This window comes from Pelodiscus sinensis, chromosome 22, assembly GCF_052426305.1.
Source record: "Pelodiscus sinensis isolate ZL-2025 chromosome 22, ASM5242630v1, whole genome shotgun sequence".
In the NCBI taxonomy this organism is placed as follows: domain Eukaryota; kingdom Metazoa; phylum Chordata; order Testudines; family Trionychidae; genus Pelodiscus; species Pelodiscus sinensis.
In genome coordinates, this window is record NC_143073.1 from 28,015,414 (window position 1) to 28,036,949 (window position 21,536).

Consider the following 21,536-nt stretch of genomic DNA (forward strand, 5'->3'; position numbering starts at 1 on the left):
CTCACGTGTCAGCGTGACGTGTCGGGATCGGTGGGAAGGGCCCCGGGGGGGATGCTGCTCACATATCCTTGCGGATGTGCTGCGATCGGTGGGAAGGGCCCAGGGGAAGATGCCGCTCACGTGTCAGTGGGACGTGCTGGGATTGGTGGGGAGACACTGTTCATAGAACACTAGGACTAGAAGGGACCTCGAGAGTCATTGAGTCCAGTCCCCTGCCCTCATGGCAGGACCAAGCACTGTCCAGACCAGTGGTCCCCAACGTTTTGGGGCTGCCGGGCGCCTGGGGGCGGGGCCGCTCACACGCTGTGCGTATGAGGGCGGGGCCGCTCATGGGCCACGTGCTTGGGGGCGGGGCCAAGCATGCGCCGCGTGCCCGGGGCCGGCACCAGCATGTGCCACGCACCCGGGGCAGGGGCCACCCATGCGCCCGGGGCTGGCACGTTCTGTACGCCCAGAGGCGGGGCCAGCCCAGATTGCTCCGCAGGTGCACATAAATGGCCCGGTGGGCACTATGGCGCCTGCAGGCACCGTGTTGGGGACCACTGGTCCAGACCATCCCTCGTGTGTCATTGGGACGTGCTGAGATCCATGGGAAGGGCCCCGGGGGGGATGCTGCTCACGTACTAGTGGGATGTGAAGGGAATGGCAGGAAGGGCCTGGGGGGGATGCTGCTCATGTGTCATTGGGGACATGCTGGGATCGGTGGGAAGGGCCCCAGGGGGGATGCTGCTCATGTGTCATTGGGGACATGCTGGGATCGGTGGGAAGGGCCCCGGGGGGGATGCTGCTCATGTGTCATTGGGGACATGCTGGGATCGGTGGGAAGGGCCCCGGGGGGATGCCACTTACACGTCAATGGTATTTGGTGGGATTGGTGGAAAGGGCCCGGGGGGGGGGGGGATGCTGCTCACGTGTCAGTGGAATGTGCTGGGATCAGCAGGAAGGACCCCGGATGGCCGGGGATATTTGCGGCCATGCAGCGGTACTGCTGGGTCTGTGACTCTTGGCAGAGGGTGGGGAAGGCCCAAGATAGGATAGCTGTTTAGAGGCCCCAACTCATTATAAAGGAGCCTTTCCAGAAGGTGGCGATGGATATGGTGGGACCCTTCAGCAGAGCGACCCGGATGGGGAAGAAATACATCCTGGTGGTGGCGGATTTCGCCACCCGCTACCCTGAGGCCATGGCTCTGCCCTCTCTTGAAGAGGACATGGTGACATGCACTGCTGATCATTTTCAGCAGGGTGGGGTTCCCCCCGGAGTCCTCCCAGATCAGGGATCCAACTTCATGTCAGCCCCGCTCCGGTGCTTGTGGGGAAGTGCGTGGTCCAGCACACCTGGGCCTCGGCGTATCACCCCGTCCAATGGGTTGGTGGAGTGGTTCAATGGGACTCTGAAGCAGATGCTAAGGACCTTTATGCACAAACACCCGCAGGACTGGGACAAGTTCCTACTCCACCTGCTGTTTACATACAGGGAGGTGCCCCAGGAGTCCATGGGGTTCTCCCCGTTCGAGCTGATGTACGGGAGGCGGGTGAGGGGATTCCTGGACCTGCTGAGAAATGAGTAGGAGGGGGAGGCCTACCCGGAGGGTGAGTCGGTGGTGGAATACATCCTGGCTTTCCAGGAAAGACTCACTGAGCTCACGGGTTTGGCCAGAGAGAACCTGAGCAGGGCCCAGAGGAAGCAGAAGTTGTGGTATGACAGCAATGCACGGGCCTGTGCCAATGCTACCGGGGACCAGGTGATGGTCCTAATCCCCGTGCGGAAGAACAAGCTGCAAGCAGCCTGGGACAGCGTCTTCAAGGTGGTTAAGCAGCTGAACGAGGTGAACTACGTGGTGGAGCTGACGGGCCGGATGCGCGGCCAGCGGGTGTATCCTGTTAACATGATGAAGCTGTACTGGGACAGGGAGAACTTGGTGCTGGCCATGTATAAGCCCTGGGAGGAGCAGGGGGGAGGCCTAGTAGGCCTGTTCCCTGGGACTGGAGCAGACTCTTTGCTGGAGTCAATTCCCCTCTCAGACCAGCTCACCCCGGCCCAGCAGGCTGAGATCCGAGAGGTGCTACGCTCCCGCCAGCAGCTGTTCTCCAACAAGCCTGGTCTCACCAACCTGGCTGTCCACTGGGTAGAGACGGGCTCTCACCCCCTGGAGCGCTGCTCCCCATTCAGAGTCATGGGGAAGATGGCCCAGGACCTGGAGAGAGAGGGCCGGGACATGCTGGCACTAGGGGTGATCAGGCCGTCGGCCAGCCCCTGGGTCTCTCCAGTAGTTCTGGTCTCCAAGGACAGGTCAATCTGGTTCTGCGTGGACTATGGGAAGCTCAACACCATCACGGTGTCCAATGCCTACCTGATGCCAAGGCTAAGGTGGAGGCCATCCGGGACTGGCCTGTTTCCCTGACCAAGAAGCAGGTCCAGGCTTTCATTGGGATGGCGGGGTACTACTGGAGGTTTGTGCCCAACTTCAGCTCCATCGCTGCCCTGATCACAGAGCTGTGCAGGAAGGGGAGGCCAGACAGGGTGGTCTGGATGGAGCAGTGCCAGGGGGCTCTCTGTGCACTGAAGGAGGCCCTGGTCAAGGCCCCAGTGCTGGTAAAGCTAGACTTTGCAAACCCTTGATAGTGTTTGCCGATGCCTCGGACACCGGGCTGGGAGCGGTGCTGATGCAGGTGGACGAGAAGGGGGAGCGACACCCCATCATGTACCTGAGGAGGAAGCTGCTGCCCAGGAGCGGAGCTACGCAGCCATAGAGAAGGACACCTGGTGACGGGGTGGGCCCTTCAAAAGCTGCAGCCGTACCTGTTTGGCCGGCGTTTCACGGTGTTCACCGACCACTGCCCCCTGACCTGGCTGCACCAGATGAAGGGGACCGACGCCAAGCTGCTGAGATGGAACCTGCTCCTGCAGGACTACGACATGGAAGTGACCCACGTCAAGGGGAGTGCCACCATCATCGCCGATGCGCTGTCCCATAGTGGGGGTGCCCAAACTTCCCCAGGCCACAGGCAGAGTGGCCCTGCTCAGTTCACTCTCGGAGGGGGAAGAGATGAGATGCAGTGGGTGCTGTCCACTCGCTGGGCGCTATGCTTGGGCTGTGGGTGACCCCCACCAGCCTGTGTCTGTGAGCACTGCCCAGCGGGGGGGCACCCCTCAGCTCCAGCATGTAGACAGTGGCCGGCCAGGGCTTCTCACCTGAACAAAGGAAGGGGTGTGGCTACCTGGGGGATGTGTGTTCGGTGCTTTTGGGAGAGGCAGTCTTGGCTGGGAAAACATGAAGAAAAGAGACCAAGCTGAGTACTGAGGGTTCAGGGGACCCCTACCTTGAGGGGTCTGGGGCTGCCAGCCCCTGACTCCTTATGTCGACACCACGTCTATTCTGTGCTGCATACGGGAGAAGCAGTGAACCCTCTCTAGTCTACTGGCTAGCAAAGTCTCATCTTGCTGCAGACAGGGTGCAGGACTGGGGGACACCTGATGTGCCGCCAGAGCTGGGATTGGTGGGAAGGGCCACGGGGGGATGCTGCTCACGTGTCAGTGGGGACATGCTGGGATTGGTGGGAAGGGCCCAGGTTGGGATGCTGCTCAGGTGTCAGTGGGAAGACCTGGGATTGATGGGAAGGGCCCAGGATGGGATGTTTCTCACGTGGCAGTGGGACATGCTGGGATTGGTGGGAAGGGCCCAGGGTGGGATGTTTCTCACGTGGCAGTGGGACATGCTGGGATTGATGGGAAGGGCCCAGGATGGGATGTTTCTCACGTGGCAGTGGGACATGCTGGGATTGGTGGGAAGGGCCCAGGGTGGGATGTTTCTCACGTGGCAGTGGGACATGCTGGGATTGGTGGGAAGGGGCCCAGGGTGAGATGTTTCTCACGTGGCAGTGGAACATGCTGGGATTGGTGGAAGGGGCCCAGGGTGGGATGTTTCTCACGTGGCAGTGGGACATGCTGGGATTGGTGGGAAGGGCCCAGGGTGGGATGTTTCTCATGTGGCAGTGGGACATGCTGGGATTGGTGGGAAGGGCCCAGGATGGGATGTTTCTCACGTGGCAGTGGGACATGCTGGGATTGGTGGGAAGGGCCCAGGGTGGGATGTTTCTCACGTGGCAGTGGGACATGCTGGGATTGGTGGGAAGGGGCCCAGGGTGAGATGTTTCTCACGTGGCAGTGGGACATGCTGGGATTGGTGGAAGGGGCCCAGGGTGGGATGTTTCTCACGTGGCAGTGGGACATGCTGGGATTGGTGGGAAGGGCCCAGGGTGGGATGTTTCTCATGTGGCAGTGGGACATGCTGGGATTGGTGGAAGGGGCCCAGGGTGGGATGTATCTCACGTGGCAGTGGGACATGCTGGGCTTGGTGGAAGGGGCCCAGGATGGGATGTTTCTCACGTGGCGGTGGGACATGCTGGGATTGGTGGAAGAGGTCCAGGGTGGGACGGATCTCACGTGGCAGTGGGACATGCTGGGATTGGTGGAAGGGTCCCAGGGTGGGATGTTTCTCACGTGGCAGTGGGACATGCTGGGATTGGTGGGAAGGGCCCAGGGTGGGATGTATCTCACGTGGCAGTGGGACATGCTGGGCTTGGTGGAAGGGGCCCAGGATGGGATGTTTCTCACGTGGCGGTGGGACATGCTGGGATTGGTGGAAGAGGTCCAGGGTGGGACGGATCTCACGTGGCAGTGGGACATGCTGGGATTGGTGGAAGGGTCCCAGGGTGGGATGTTTCTCACGTGGCAGTGGGACATGCTGGGATTGGTGGGAAGGGCCCAGGGTGGGATGTTTCTCACGTGGCAGTGGGACATGCTGGGATTGGTGAAAGGGCCCAGGGTGGGATGTTTCTCACGTGGCAGCGGGACATGCTGGGATTGGTGGGAAGGGCCCGGGGCGGGATGTTTCTCACGTGGCAGTGGGACATGCTGGGATTGGTGGAAGGGCGCAGGGTGGGATGTTTCTCACGTGGCAGTGGGACTTACTGGGATTGTTGGGAAGGGCCCAGAGTGGGATGTATCTCACGTGGCAGTGGGACATGCTGGGACTGGTGGAAGGGGCCCAGGGTGGGACGTTTCTCACGTGGCAGTGGGACATCCTGGGATTGGTGGGAAGGGCCCAGGGTGGGATGTATCTCACGTGCCAGTGGGACATGCTGGGATTGGTGGAAGGGGCTCAGGGTGGGATGTTTCTCACGTGGCAGTGGGACATGCTGGGATTGGTGGAAGGGGCTCAGGGTGGCATGTTTCTCACGTGGCAGTGGGACATGCTGGGATTGGTGGAAGGGGCCCAGGGTGGGATATTTCTCACGTGGCAGTGGGACATGCTGGGATTGGTGAAAGGGCCCAGGGTGGGATGTTTCTCACGTGGCAGTGGGACATGTTGGGATTGGTGGGAAGGGGCCCAGGGTGGGATGTTTCTCACGTAACAGTGGGACATGCTGGGATTAGTGGGAAGGGCCCAGGGTGGGATGTATCACACGTGGCAGTGGGACATGCTGGGATTGGTGGAAGGGGCCCAGGGTGGGATGTTTCTCACGTGGCAGTGGGACATGCTGGGATTGGTGGAAGGGGCCCAGGGTGGGATGTTTCTCACGTGGCAGTGGGACATGCTGGGATTGGTGGAAGGGGCCCAGGGTGGGATGTTTCTCACATGGCAGTGGGACATGCTGGGATTGGTGGGAAGGGCCCGCGGCGGGATGTTTCTCACGTGGCAGTGGGACATGCTGGGATTGGTGGAAGGGGCCCAGAGTGGGATGTTTCTCACGTGGCCGTGGGACATGCTGGGATTGGTGGGAAGGGTCCGGGGTGGGATGTATCTCACGTGGCAGTGGGACATGCTGGGATTGGTGGAAGGGCCCAGGGTGGGATGTTTCTCATGTGGCAGTGGGACATGCTGGGATTGGTGGAAGGGGCCCAGGGTGGGATGTGTCTCACGTGGCAGTGGGACATGCTGGGATTCTCATAGACTCATAGACTCATAGACTTTAAGGTCAGAAGGGACCATTATGATCATCTAGTCTGACCCCCTGCACAGTGCAGGCCACAGAATCTCACCCACCCCTCTTAGAATAATCCTCTCACCTATGTCTCAGATATTGAAGCCTTCCAATACTTTGAAGGCCCCAACATGCAGAGAGTCCTTCAGCTGTGATCTGTGCCCAATGCTACAGAGGAAGGCGAAAAACCTCCAGGGCCTCTGCCAATCTACCCTGGAGGAAAATTCCTTCCTGACCCCAAATATGGCGATCAGCTAAACCCTGAGCATGTGGGCAAGACTCACCAGCCAGACACCCAGAAAGTTCCCTATAGCAACTCCTATCATCCCTCCATTGACCTATTTCCAACTGGAAATGAATGGTCAATTAGTTACCAAGATCATGTTATTTCATCCAACCATCCCCTTATCATAGAATCAGAACTGGAAGAGACCTCAGAAGGTCGTCAAGTCCAGCCCTCCGCTCTAGGCAGGACCAATCCCATCTAAATCAACCCGGCCAGGGCTTTGTCAAGCCGAGACTTAAACACCTCTAGGGATGGAGACTCCACTACTTCCCTAGGGAACCCATTCCAATGCTTCACTACCCTCCTAGTAAAATAGTTTTTCCTAATATCCAATCTGGACCTCTCCCACCACAACTTGAGACCATTGCTCCTTGTTCTGCCATCTGTCACTACTGAGAACAGCCTCTCTCCATCCTCTTTGGAACCTCCCTTCAGGAAGTTGAAGGCTGCTATCAAGTCCCCCCTCACTCTTCGCTTCTGCAGACTAAACAGACCCAAGTCCCTCAGCCTCTCCTCGTAGGTCATATGCTCCAGACCCCTAATCATTTTGGTTGCCCTCCGCTGGACCCTCTCCAATGCGTCCGCATCCTTTTTGTAGTGGGGGGCCCAGAACTGGACACAGTACTCCAGATGTGGCCTCACCAAAGCCGAATAAAGGGGAATAATGACATCTCTGGATCTGCTGGCAATGCTCCTCTTAATGCATCCTAATATGCCATTAGCCTTCTTGGCTACAAGGGCACACTGTTGACTCATATCTAGCTTCTCATCCACTGTAACCCCCAGGTCCTTTTCTGCAGAACTACTACTTAACTGGTTGGTCCCCAGCCTGTAACTATGCTTGGGATTCTTCCGTCCTAAGTGCAGGACTCTACACTTGTCTTTGTTGAATCTCATGAGATTTCTAGTGGCCCAATCCTCCAATTTGTCTAAGTCACTCTGGACCCTATCTCTGCCCTTAAGCGTATCTACCTCTCCCCCTAGCTTAGTGTCATCTGCAAACTTGCTGAGGGTGCAATCTATCCCCTCATCCAGGTCATTAATAAAGATATTGAACAAAACCGGTCCTAGAACCGAACCTTGGGGCACTCCACTAGAAACCGACCGCCATCCTGACATTGAACCGTTGATCACTACCCGCTGGGCCCGGCCTTCTAGCCATCTTTCTATCCATCTTACCGTCCATTTATCCAATCCGCATTCCCTTAACTTGCTGGCAAGAATATTGTGGGAGACCATATCAAAAGCCTTGCTAAAGTCAAGGTATATAACATCCACTGACTTTCCCATGTCCACTGAGCCAGTTACCTCATCATAGAAGCTAATCAGATTGGTCAAGCACGACTTGCCCTTTGTGAATCCATGCTGACTATTCCTGATCACTTTCCTCTCATTCAAGTGTCTCAAAATGGATTCCTTTAGGATCCCTTCCATGATTTTTCCAGGAACCGAGGTAAGACTGACCAGCCTATAGTTCCCTGGATCGTCCTTCTTCCCTTTTTTGAAGATGGGCACTACATTTGCCTTTTTCCAATCATCCGGGATTTCGCCCGATCTCCACGATTTTTCAAAGATAATGGCCAAAGGCTCCTCAATGACATTTGCCAACTCCTTCAGTACCCTTGGGTGCATTAAGTCTGGACCCATGGATTTGTGTACGTTTAGTTTTTCTAAATAGTTCCTAACCTGTTCTTTACCCACCAAGGGCTGTCCATCTTCTTCCCATCTTGCGTCGCTTAGCACAGGAGTCCAGGAGCCGACCTTGTCCGTGAATACAGAGGCAAAGAAAGCATTGAGTACTTCAGCTTTCCCCACATCCTCTGTCACTAGGTTACCTCCTTCATCCATTAGGGACTGCACACCCTCTCTGATCACCTTCTTTTTGTTGACATGCCTGTAGAAACCTTTCTTGTTATCCTTCACATCCTTAGCCAGTCGCAACTCCATTTGCGCTTTCGCCTTCCTGATAACCCCCCGGCATTCTCGAACTATACATTTAAGCTCCTCCCTAGTCATTTGTCCAAGTTTCCACTTTCTGTAAGCTTCCTTTTTGTGCTTAAGTACACCAAGGATTTCCCCTGTAAGCCAATCCGGTCTCCTACCAGGTTTGCCTCTCTTGCTACGTGTCGGGATGGTTTCTTTCTGTGCCTTCAATAAGGCTTCTTTAAAATACTGCCAGCTGTCCTGGACTCCTTTCCCCTTCATGTTAACATCCCAGGGGATTCTTTCCATCAGATCTCTGAGGGAGTCAAAATCTGCTTTTTTGAAGTCCAAGGTGTGTATTTTACTACTCTCTTTTCTTCCTTTGGTCAGGATCCTGAAATCTACCATCTCATGATCACTGCTTCCCAGGTTGTCACCCACCTCTACGTCCCCTATTAGTTCCTCCCTGTTTGTGAGGAGAAGGTCAAGCTGTGCACGGCCCCTGGTCGGATCCTTCAGCACTTGTACCAAGAAGTTATCCCCAACATTCTCCAAAAACTTCCTGGATTGCCTGTGTACTGCCGTATTGGTTTCCCAACAGATGTCAGGGTGATTAAAGTCCCCCATGAGAACCAGGGCCTGCGATCTGGAAGCTTCGCTCAGTTGTTCGAAGAAAGCCTCATCTACCTCATCCACCTGGTTCGGTGGCCTGTAGCAGACACCAACCACAACATCACTGCTGTTTGCTCCTTTAAACCTGACCCATAGACTTTCAACAAGTTTTTCTCCCTCTTTATACTGGAGTTCAGAGCAATCATAGTGCTCTCTTACATATAGTGCAACTCCTCCTCCTTTTCTCCCCTGCCTATTCTTCCTGAACAATCTATACCCTTCCATGACAGCGCTCCAGTCATGCGAGTCATCCCACCAAGTCTCTGTTATCCCAATTAAATCATATTTCTTGGCCTGGGCCAGGGCCTCCAGTTCTTCCTGCTTGTTGCCCAGGCTTCTCGCATTAGTGTACAAACACTTCAGGTAACCAGTTGATTGCACTATCTTCTCCATTCGAAACTGGGGTCCTCCTTTCTCGCTCCTTGCTCTATGCATTTCTTCCCGGTATCTGACTTTCCCACTCCCCTCAGGGTTTTGGTCACCGTCCCCCGACGATGGGATTGGTGGGAAGGGCCCGGGGCGGGATGTTTCTCACGTGGCAGTGGGACATGCTGGGATTGGTGGAAGGGGCCCTGGCTGGGATGTTTATCACGTGGCAGTGGGACATGCTGGGATTGGTGGGAAGGGTCCGGGGTGGGATGTATCTCACGTGGCAGTGGGACATGCTGGGATTGGTGGAAGGGGCCCAGGGTGGGATGTATCTCACGTGCCAGTGGGACATGCTGGGATTGGTGGAAGGGTCCCAGGGTGGGATGTTTCTCACGTGGCAGTGGGTCATGCTGGGATTGGTGGGAAGGGCCCAGGGTGGGATGTATCTCACGTGGCAGTGGGACATGCTGGGATTGGTGGAAGGCGCCCAGGGTGGGATGTATCTCACGTGCCAGTGGGACATGCTGGGATTGGTGGAAGGGCCCAGGGTGGGATGTTTCTCATATGGCAGTGGGACATGCTGGGATTGGTGGGAAGGGCCCACAGTGGGATGTATCTCACGTGGCAGTGGGACATGCTGGGATTGGTGGAAGGGCCCAGGGTGGGATGTTTCTCACGTGGCAGTGGGACATGCTGGGATTGGTGGAAGGGGCCGAGGGTGGGATGTTTATCACGTGGCAGTGGGACATGCTGGGATTGGTGGGAAGGGCCCGCGGCGGGATGTTTCTCACGTGGCAGTGGGACATGCTGGGATTGGTGGGAAGGGCCCAGGGTGGGATGTATCTCACGTGGCAGTGGGACATGCTGGGATTGGTGGAAGGGGCCCAGGGTGGGATGTTTCTCACATGGCAGTGGGACATGCTGGAATTGGTGGAAGGGGCCCAGGGTGGAATGTTTCTCACGTGACAGTGGGACGTGCTGGGATTAGTGGGAAGGGCCCAGGGTGGGATGTATCTCATGTTGCAGTGGGGCATGCTGGGATTGGTGGAAGGGGCCCAGGGTGGAATGTTTCTCACGTGACAGTGGGACGTGCTGGGATTAGTGGGAAGGGCCCAGGGTGGGATGTATCTCACGTGGCAGTGGGACATGCTGGGATTGGTGGAAGGGGCCCAGGATGGGATGTTTCTCACGTGGCAGTGGGACATGCTGGGATTGGTGGAAGGGGCCCAGGGTGGGATGTTTCTCACGTGGCAGTGGGACATGCTGGGATTGGTGGGAAGGGCCCAGGGTGGGATGTTTCTCACGTGGCCGTGGAACATGCTGGGATTGGTGGGAAGGGTCCGGGGTGGGATGTATCTCACGTGGCAGTGGGACATGCTGGGATTGGTGGAATGGCCCAGGGTGGGATGTTTCTCACGTGGCAGTGGGACATGCTGGGATTGGTGGAAGGGGCCCAGGGTGGGATGTATCTCACGTGGCAGTGGGACATGCTGGGATTGGTGGGAAGGGCCCGGGGCGGGATGTTTCTCACGTGGCAGTGGGACATGCTGGGATTGGTGGAAGGGGCCCTGGCTGGGATGTTTATCACGTGGCAGTGGGACATGCTGGGATTGGTGGGAGGGCCCGGGGGCAATGCTGCTTGCGTACCTTTGCGGACATGCTGAGTTCAGAGGGAAGGGTCCCTTGGGGGAGGGGGGATGCTGCTGACGTGTCAGTGGGTCGTGCAGGGAACGTCAGGAGAGCCCTGGGGGGGATGCTGCCCACGTGTCTGGTGTGTTTGGAGCCCCTCAGGGTGTTTGGGAAGGGTCCCCATTGGCGAGGTGGGAGGCTGTTGGTCGATGGTGCTGCTGACAGATGGGCAGGATGGGTTCGCTTGGAATGCTTCTCGGGTAGACAAGTCATCACAGTGTTGTTCCTTACGCTGAGGGAGCGAGCAGTGGTGAGGACTGGGCACCATTCTCAGCATTTCCATGCCCCATGTAGCCTGCTGGGCAATGCTAGACTTGTGCTCCCATAGGGTGTGCCTAGACTACAGGGTTTTGTCAACAAAACTAGGCCTTCGTCTACACTGCCGCTGAGTTCTGTCGACATAACATGAACAGAACTCAGCAGCGTTGTCAACGGCTGTAAACCTCATTCTCCGAGGAATAACGCTTTTTGTTGACAGGCGTTATTGCATTTACACTGTCCTTTGCACCTACACTGTCATGTCGGCAAGGCGAGCCGCTTCGCCGACAACTGGCTGTAGTCTAGACGCTCTTTGTCGACAGTATCTGTCTACAAAAGCCTGTCGTCTAGACATACCCATCGTGTCCCAATGCTGCGATGTCCCAGACGTACAGCCCATCCTCTGGCCTCTCGCCGAAGTGCGGACCCCTGACTAGATGGGCTGCTACTTCTCTGCGCTGTCCTAAATTGCTATTAACGGCAGGCACGACTCTGTGCTGCTGTCCTCCCAGCCCCCACTAGTTCCTGTGTCGCAGCATAGCCCTGAGGAGAAGGGGGAGTGGCAGCCCTGTCCTCTCCCTTCCCCCCACTCCTGCCTTGGTCCTGCACTAACAGGTTTGAACCGCGGGAGAGGAAATGTGCTGACACAGGCACGGTGGCTTGTGGGTGACATGGGGAGTTAACTATAGAACAGTTGGCTAGTTGTGGCTGATGCGGTCACTGTTAGCTCATGCAAGAGAGCGAGAGTCAGGTTACATCAGTTCTCAGGATGCTGCCCAGGCGACTGTTGCTCCTGACGGGTTTAGCGGTAGAGCTGCATGTTGCTTGGTGCTGGAGGTATCTGAACCTTCCCTGGTTCTCTCTGCCCAGTGCTGGTCTGCGCTGCTCTTGGCTCCCACACAGCGTGCTGGCAGTGGTATAGGCATGGGTCAGGAGAGGGCATTGCTACGTTTTGTGGTGGGGGAAGAGGGTGCCCACACTCCTTCCTCTCTCTATCTTGCCCCCCCCCCCAAGCTGGCTCTGATGTCACCCTCCTGTGAGCACAAACTAGTCCCCAGAGGGGACAGTCGAAAGCTCAGGGGAGCATGTTGTATGGACTCCTCCCTCTCCCCCATCTGTCTGTGTCCTGTGCCCCACGCATCCTGCTTCCTGCCTAATGCTCCTCGCTGGGTCAGACTTTGCTCCCACCCAGAGCCCCCACTGTGTCCTGTGCCCTGCAGCCCTGTCTGCCCCACAGCCATTGGCTCCAGATTGTGATGCTTATGAAGCTGTTAAAATGTCACTAAGGGTCTGTCTACACTACACAGTTCATTTGAAATAACAGCAGTTATTTTGAATTAACTTTAATTGGGTCTACACAGGCAAACCGCTATTTCAAAATAAATTCGAAATAGTGGAGCCCTGATTTCAAATTTGGGAAACCTCATTCTACAAGGAGTAACGTCAAATTGGAAAGAGCTATTTGGAATTAAGTGCTGTGCAGAAATAGGGGGCCTCCAGCCCTTCCCAGGGAGCCCTGGTGGCCACTCTGGGCACAACCAGGAAACCTTACTCTTCTCTCCCCCAACCCCGGAGCCATTAAAGGGGTAGACCCTGGCCACAGGTCCTGTGCCAGCTCCAAGCCTGCCAGCCCAGAGCCAGCAGACTCAGTGGCCCCAAAACATGAGCCAGCCAGCCCTCCACCACTCCCCAGGAGCAATGTGCCAGCTCCCAGGAGCCTGACGGGCTGGAGAAGGCGGGTGCCTTCCTGGTCCAGGGTGGAGATCATGAACCTTCTTCAGGTTTGGGGGGGATGCCCCCAACATCCATGATCTCCGCACTAGATAGAGGAATGCAGCCGTCTATGGCAGGAGAGCTGCCAGCCTGGCCACCAAAGGCCACATGCGAACCCAGGAGCAGGTTAGCATGAAAGTCAGGTTCGTCCAGCGCGACCCCCAACCCTGAGCCCTGAGCTTCCCCTCCCCCTTCTTCCCCTTGCTTCCCCCTTCCAGCTCCCTCCTCCCAGGTTTCCCCTTCCCCTCTTCCATCCTCTCTCTTCCCCTCCCCCACCTCCTTTTCCCAGTCTCCCCAGAGGTTCATCCCTCCCCCCCAGTTTTGTTCAATAAACCCAGTTTCTATTTTTGAACATACCTGTCTTTTATTTGACATCAGGAAGGGGGCTAACGAGGGGTAAGTGGAAGGACGTGAGGGAGGAATGGGGCACGAGCCCCCGGTGGGGAGGACAGGGAAGGTTCTGAGGGCTCTTTGGGGTGGACGCTCTCCCTCAGGGCCTCCTGGATCCTGACAGCCCCCCGATGGACTCCCCAGATGGCAGCCTGCAGCAAGTGCAGCCGGGCTGATGACAACGACCCCACGAGATGCACTGGCGTGTCCAGGGGCAGCTCTGGCTCCATGTGGCCGAGTGCTGTGGTGTCCCGAGTGCGGGCACTCAGGGCACTCCAAGACAGGACTGCTTTGCTGTCCCTCATCGAGGTAGACAAGCAAGCGGGGAACCCTGAGGACTGTCTGTCCGGGGTGGGGGTAGGGCCCCTTTAAGCACAGAGCTCAGTTAGCCTCAGGCAGCTGCCCCACACACTAAGTCCCAACCTGATGCCCTGCCGGCACTGGTTCTGGCAGCCTTAACTTCGGTTCAGGGTCCACTCAGTGTGGGCGTGCTATTTCGAAATAGCAAAACGCTATTTCGAAATAGATTTGTGTCTAGATGTGTTATTTCGAATTAGCTTAATTAACTTCATTCGCAATAGTGCTGTAGTGTAGACATACCCTAAGGGTATGTCTACACTACCCCCCTAGTTCGAACTAGGGGGGTAATGTAGTCATATGGAGTTGCAAATGAAGCCCAGGATTTGAATTTCCCGGGCTTCATTTGCATAAAGCCGGCCGGCACCATTTTTAAATGCCGGCTAGGTCGGACCCCATGCCGCGCGGCTACACGTGGCATGGACTAGCTAGTTTGGATTAGGCTTCCTATCCGAACTAGCTGTACACCTTGTTCCACGAGGCGTACAGCTAGTTCGGATAGACATACCCCAAGAGCCTGAAACAAACCATATGGTTCCCGCTGTGGGTCTGGCTGGGCTCCTCCTCCTGGGACTGGGAGGGGTTTGGGTCTGCTGTCCTGCCAGGGATGTGCCATGATGTGTGCAGCACGGCGCTTGCTGATGGTAACCTCTCCAGAGCAGGCTCTGGTTCTTCTGGGTGCAGGCGCCTGGCAGACACAGCTGGCAATGGCGCGCCTGAGGCTGCCCATAAGATGGCGATATAGGACCCCGGAAAGGGAGGCCTGTCTTGGGTCCCTGCTTGCTGCCCAGTCCTGACTCTCATCGGGAGCCGTTTGGGAACTGGGGCAATGTTGCCAGAGTTCGTGCTGGCTCTTGAGCAGGGAAGCAAGGCCCAGGGTGGGATGTCCCACTGACACGCTCTTGAGCAGGGAAGCAAGGGGGTGCCAAGCTGCAGCTCGAGTCGCTGCTCCTCCTATGATTTGTTTGGCTAAGGTGCCCCTCATTGGTCCCACAACTCGGCATTGCTCCTGGAGTGTGGGCTGAGATGGGACCTGGGGTGCTTTAGCCACCCTGTCACCCGGCCTTGCCCCACATGGCCCCAGTGCTGCCAGCCAGGAGACGTTTCTTTTGCAGCAGCACCCGCATGTATAACCTGCAGACTCCACTCTCTGCAATGAGCCTGAAGTGGGAACCAGGAGGATTCACCTTTCCTGCCTCACGCGCCTGCAGAGCCATGCTCCTTACATCCTTTCCCAAGCTGGTAAATGTGTTCTAGAAAACGCACCGTCTCAGATGATCAGTCATTTTTATTGGGAATAAAATGCAGAACAAAATATAAACATCTGTGAACATGCAAGGTCAGTCTTATAAACTGGCCTTCCAAGCCTGCGCTCATGCCGCCAAGCACTGTGGACCCCTGGGAGAGCGGGGACACACTTTGGGCAGCTGCTTCACCCCCCCCCGCTCTTCTTACATGCTAGTGCAGCCCTGTCTTCCCACATCCATGAGTGATGCAGGGTCCCTGACACTGGCCACTCCGGGATCCTTTCCCCACAGCGGGAGACATTTGCCCAAACTGGCAACCCCAAGTCATCTTTTTCTGCATCCTTCCTAGGGCAGGGCAAACAGTGAGAACCATCCCTGTGCACCTCTGGAGAGGCATCTGCAGGGGCTCGGGGCTCGGCACAGGCTGACGCCTGCTGCATGCACCTCACCCAGAAGGGTGGTGGGTTCAATTAGCATTTGTCAATGAAATACAAAGTCACTGTTGCCTGGGCTAGAAGCCGATGCCGGAGCCTGTGCAAAGTAACCCAGCCCTGGTGGGATGAGGGACAGAGAAGGGAATAGCACCCAGCCTGGCTAGAGAACACAGGCTGGTCTTGCAGCAAGAAGCTTCACTTAACTGTTAATGCAGGAGGGCGGTTGCTGGTGTGGGGCAGTCTGGGGAGGCTGCACCCAGACACCGTAAGCAGAGTATGGGGGCTCCACAAATGCAGACCTGGCCTTCTCAGCTAGATGCACCAGGTGCTGTTGCACTGTCAAGCAGCCTGGGGCTTGCCCCTCACTGCATACTGAGGGGCAGGGGGCACAGAAGATGGAGGAGGTGAGAGTGGAGAGTAGGTTCTATGGAGCTGAGAGTCTCATTGGTTGTGACATCTCGACAAGGACTGGAACTGGAAGAGACGAGTCACTGCCTGGTTCTGTTCCGGTTTAGCCTGGGATTAACGTCCTCGGTGCTACAGAGCACACCTACTGAGGTTACTGTGGTAGCAGGCGGGGCACAGGGCACGGAAGGCATGGGAGGAGTGAGCACTGGCTGAGGGTCAGGAACTCTGAAATGTTCTGGTTTGGGGGCATTCAATGGGTTCCTTCATTTCATGCAGCCAGAATGGACCCTCTCTCTCAGGGCAGCATCGGCTTGTCCTTGCTGCTGGAACTGGACCTGTCTGCCCCAGCCTGACTAATGTCCTCAGTGGAAACCGCCCAGACTTTCTGAACCTCTGCACATGGTAGATACATTAGAGCCTTTTTTTGGAAAAAGCTTTTTCCAATTGCTTTTTCAGAAGAGGCTTTCCCATCATTTGGCCAGATGGCGAAACAGCCTCCTCTTTCAGAGGAGCCCTTATTCCTCATAGAACAAGGTACACAGGGCTCCCCGAAACAGGGCCGGATTAAGGGGGGGGCGAGCTGGGCAGCTGCCCAAGGCTCCAACCTATGGTGGGTGCCCGATGGCAGCTGTAAGGGGCACTGCGCACCTGGCTGTGCAGCGCCCCGTAGAACTGCAATCGGGCACCGCGTGGCGCCCCGTAGAACTGCAATCGGGTACCATGTGGCGCTCCGTAGAACTGCAATCGGGCACTGTGCGCATGGGGCCAGGGTCCACTCGGTGCCCCTTAGAGGTGCCATCAGGCGCAGTGCGCCCAGGGGCCGTGCGGCACCCTTTAGAGTGCAATCAGGTGCCGTGCGCCCAATGGCAGCTGTAAGGTGCTCAGCGTGCAGGGGGCGGGGCGCACATGCATCACTCGCCTGGTTGCAGCTGTAAGGTGCGCAGTGTGCTGAGGGGCGGGGCCGTGAATGCTTCACTCGCCTGGTTGCAGCTGTAAGGTGCGCAGTGTGCCCAGGGGCGGGGCCGTGCATGCTTCACTCGCCTGGTTGCAGCTGTAAGGTGCGCAGTGTGCTGAGGGGCGGGGCGCACATGCATCACTCGCCTGGTTGCAGCTGTAAGGTGCGCAGTGTGCCGAGGGGCGGGGCCGTGCATGCTTCACTCGCCTGGTTGCAGCTGTAAAGTGCGCAGTGTGCTGAGGGGCGGGGCCGCGCATGCTTCACTCGCCTGGTTGCAGCTGTAAGGTGCGCAGTGTGCCGAGGGGCGGGGCCGTGCATGCTTCACTCGCCTGGTTGCAGCTGTAAGGTGCGCAGTGTGCCGAGGGGCGGGGCCGTGCATGATTCACTCGCCTGGTTGCAGCTGTAAGGTGCGCAGTGTGCCGAGGGGCGGGGCGTGCATGCTTCACTCGCCTGGTTGCAGCTGTAAGGTACGCAGTGTGCCGAGGGGCGGGGCCGTGCATGCTTCACTCGCCTGGTTGCAGCTGTAAGGTGCGCAGTGTGCCGAGGGGCGGGCCGTGCATGCTTCACTCGCCTGGTTGCAGCTGTAAGGTGCGCAGTGTGCCGAGGGGCGGGGCCGCACATGCTTCACTCGCCTGGTTGCAGCTGTAAGGTGCGCAGTGTGCCGAGGGGCGGGGCGTGCATGCTTCACTCGCCTGGTTGCAGCTGTAAGGTGCGCAGTGTGCCGAGGGGCGGGGCGTGCATGCTTCACTCGCCTGGTTGCAGCTGTAAGGTGCGCAGTGTGCTGAGGGGCGGGGCCGTGAATGCTTCACTCGCCTGGTTGCAGCTGTAAGGTGCGCAGTGTGCCCAGGGGCGGGGCCGTGCATGCTTCACTCGCCTGGTTGCAGCTGTAAGGTGCGCAGTGTGCTGAGGGGCGGGGCGCACATGCATCACTCGCCTGGTTGCAGCTGTAAGGTGCGCAGTGTGCCGAGGGGCGGGGCCGTGCATGCTTCACTCGCCTGGTTGCAGCTGTAAAGTGCGCAGTGTGCTGAGGGGCGGGGCCGCGCATGCTTCACTCGCCTGGTTGCAGCTGTAAGGTGCGCAGTGTGCCGAGGGGCGGGGCCGTGCATGCTTCACTCGCCTGGTTGCAGCTGTAAGGTGCGCAGTGTGCCGAGGGGCGGGGCCGTGCATGCTTCACTCGCCTGGTTGCAGCTGTAAGGTGCGCAGTGTGCCGAGGGGCGGGGCGTGCATGCTTCACTCGCCTGGTTGCAGCTGTAAGGTACGCAGTGTGCCGAGGGGCGGGGCCGTGCATGCTTCACTCGCCTGGTTGCAGCTGTAAGGTGCGCAGTGTGCCGAGGGGCGGGCCGTGCATGCTTCACTCGCCTGGTTGCAGCTGTAAGGTGCGCAGTGTGCCGAGGGGCGGGGCCGCACATGCTTCACTCGCCTGGTTGCAGCTGTAAGGTGCGCAGTGTGCCGAGGGGCGGGGCCGCGCATGCTTCACTCGCCTGGTTGCAGCTGTAAGGTGCGCAGTGTGCTGAGGGGCGGGGCGTGCATGCTTCACTCGCCTGGTTGCAGCTGTAAGGTGCGCAGTGTGCCGAGGGGCAGGGCCGCGCATGCTTCACTCGCCTGGTTGCAGCTGTAAGGTGCGCAGTGTGCCGAGGGGCGGGGCGTGCATGCTTCACTCGCCTGGTTGCAGCTGTAAGGTGCGCAGTGTGCCGAGGGGCGGGGCCGTGCATGCTTCACTCGCCTGGTTGCAGCTGTAAGGTGCGCAGTGTGCCGAGGGGCGGGGCGTGCATGCTTCACTCGCCTGGTTGCAGCTGTAAGGTGCGCAGTGTGCCGAGGGGCGGGGCCGTGCATGCTTCACTCGCCTGGTTGCAGCTGTAAGGTGCGCAGTGTGCCGAGGGGCGGGGCCGTGCATGCTTCACTCGCCTGGTTGCAGCTGTAAGGTGCGCAGTGTGCCGAGGGGCGGGGCCGCACATGCTTCACTCGCCTGGTTGCAGCTGTAAGGTGCGCAGTGTGCCGAGGGGCGGGGCCGTGCATGCTTCACTCGCCTGGTTGCAGCTGTAAGGTGCGCAGTGTGCCGAGGGGCGGGGCCGTGCATGCTTCACTCGCCTGGTTGCAGCTGTAAGGTGCGCAGTGTGCCGAGGGGCGGGGCGTGCATGCTTCACTCACCTGGTTGCAGCTGTAAGGTGCGCAGTGTGCCGAGGGGCGGGGCCGTGCATGCTTCACTCGCCTGGTTGCAGCTGTAAGGTGCGCAGTGTGCTGAGGGGCGGGGCGTGCATGCTTCACTCGCCTGGTTGCAGCTGTAAGGTGCGCAGTGTGCCGAGGGGCGGGGCGTGCATGCTTCACTCGCCTGGTTGCAGCTGTAAGGTGCGCAGTGTGCTGAGGGGCGGGGCCGTGAATGCTTCACTCGCCTGGTTGCAGCTGTAAGGTGCGCAGTGTGCCCAGGGGCGGGGCCGTGCATGCTTCACTCGCCTGGTTGCAGCTGTAAGGTGCGCAGTGTGCTGAGGGGCGGGGCGCACATGCATCACTCGCCTGGTTGCAGCTGTAAGGTGCGCAGTGTGCCGAGGGGCGGGGCCGTGCATGCTTCACTCGCCTGGTTGCAGCTGTAAAGTGCGCAGTGTGCTGAGGGGCGGGGCCGCGCATGCTTCACTCGCCTGGTTGCAGCTGTAAGGTGCGCAGTGTGCCGAGGGGCGGGGCCGTGCATGCTTCACTCGCCTGGTTGCAGCTGTAAGGTGCGCAGTGTGCCGAGGGGCGGGGCCGTGCATGCTTCACTCGCCTGGTTGCAGCTGTAAGGTGCGCAGTGTGCCGAGGGGCGGGGCGTGCATGCTTCACTCGCCTGGTTGCAGCTGTAAGGTACGCAGTGTGCCGAGGGGCGGGGCCGTGCATGCTTCACTCGCCTGGTTGCAGCTGTAAGGTGCGCAGTGTGCCGAGGGGCGGGCCGTGCATGCTTCACTCGCCTGGTTGCAGCTGTAAGGTGCGCAGTGTGCCGAGGGGCGGGGCCGCACATGCTTCACTCGCCTGGTTGCAGCTGTAAGGTGCGCAGTGTGCCGAGGGGCGGGGCCGCGCATGCTTCACTCGCCTGGTTGCAGCTGTAAGGTGCGCAGTGTGCTGAGGGGCGGGGCGTGCATGCTTCACTCGCCTGGTTGCAGCTGTAAGGTGCGCAGTGTGCCGAGGGGCAGGGCCGCGCATGCTTCACTCGCCTGGTTGCAGCTGTAAGGTGCGCAGTGTGCCGAGGGGCGGGGCGTGCATGCTTCACTCGCCTGGTTGCAGCTGTAAGGTGCGCAGTGTGCCGAGGGGCGGGGCCGTGCATGCTTCACTCGCCTGGTTGCAGCTGTAAGGTGCGCAGTGTGCCGAGGGGCGGGGCCGCACATGCTTCACTCGCCTGGTTGCAGCTGTAAGGTGCGCAGTGTGCCGAGGGGCGGGGCCGCGCATGCATCACTCGCCTGGTTGCAGCTGTAAGGTGCGCAGTGTGCCGAGGGGCGGGGCCGCGCATGCTTCACTCGCCTGGTTGCAGCTGTAAGGTGCGCAGTGTGCCGAGGGGCGGGGCGTGCATGCTTCACTCGCCTGGTTGCAGCTGTAAGGTGCGCAGTGTGCCGAGGGGCGGGGCCGTGCATGCTTCACTCGCCTGGTTGCAGCTGTAAGGTGCGCAGTGTGCCGAGGGGCGGGGCGTGCATGCTTCACTCGCCTGGTTGCAGCTGTAAGGTGCGCAGTGTGCCGAGGGGCGGGGCCGTGCATGCTTCACTCGCCTGGTTGCAGCTGTAAGGTGCGCAGTGTGCCGAGGGGCGGGGCCGTGCATGCTTCACTCGCCTGGTTGCAGCTGTAAGGTGCGCAGTGTGCCGAGGGGCGGGGCCGCACATGCTTCACTCGCCTGGTTGCAGCTGTAAGGTGCGCAGTGTGCCGAGGGGCGGGGCCGTGCATGCTTCACTCGCCTGGTTGCAGCTGTAAGGTGCGCAGTGTGCCGAGGGGCGGGGCGTGCATGCTTCACTCGCCTGGTTGCAGCTGTAAGGTGCGCAGTGTGCCGAGGGGCGGGGCCGCGCATGCTTCACTCGCCTGGTTGCAGCTGTAAGGTGCGCAGTGTGCCGAGGGGCGGGGCCGTGCATGCTTCACTCGCCTGGTTGCAGCTGTAAGGTGCGCAGTGTGCCGAGGGGCGGGGCGTGCATGCTTCACTCACCTGGTTGCAGCTGTAAGGTGCGCAGTGTGCCGAGGGGCGGGGCCGTGCATGCTTCACTCGCCTGGTTGCAGCTGTAAGGTGCGCAGTGTGCTGAGGGGCGGGGCGTGCATGCTTCACTCGCCTGGTTGCAGCTGTAAGGTGCGCAGTGTGCCGAGGGGCGGGGCGTGCATGCTTCACTCGCCTGGTTGCAGCTGTAAGGTGCGCAGTGTGCTGAGGGGCGGGGCCGTGAATGCTTCACTCGCCTGGTTGCAGCTGTAAGGTGCGCAGTGTGCCCAGGGGCGGGGCCGTGCATGCTTCACTCGCCTGGTTGCAGCTGTAAGGTGCGCAGTGTGCTGAGGGGCGGGGCGCACATGCATCACTCGCCTGGTTGCAGCTGTAAGGTGCGCAGTGTGCCGAGGGGCGGGGCCGTGCATGCTTCACTCGCCTTGTTGCAGCTGTAAAGTGCGCAGTGTGCTGAGGGGCGGGGCCGCGCATGCTTCACTCGCCTGGTTGCAGCTGTAAGGTGCGCAGTGTGCCGAGGGGCGGGGCCGTGCATGCTTCACTCGCCTGGTTGCAGCTGTAAGGTGCGCAGTGTGCCGAGGGGCGGGGCCGTGCATGCTTCACTCGCCTGGTTGCAGCTGTAAGGTGCGCAGTGTGCCGA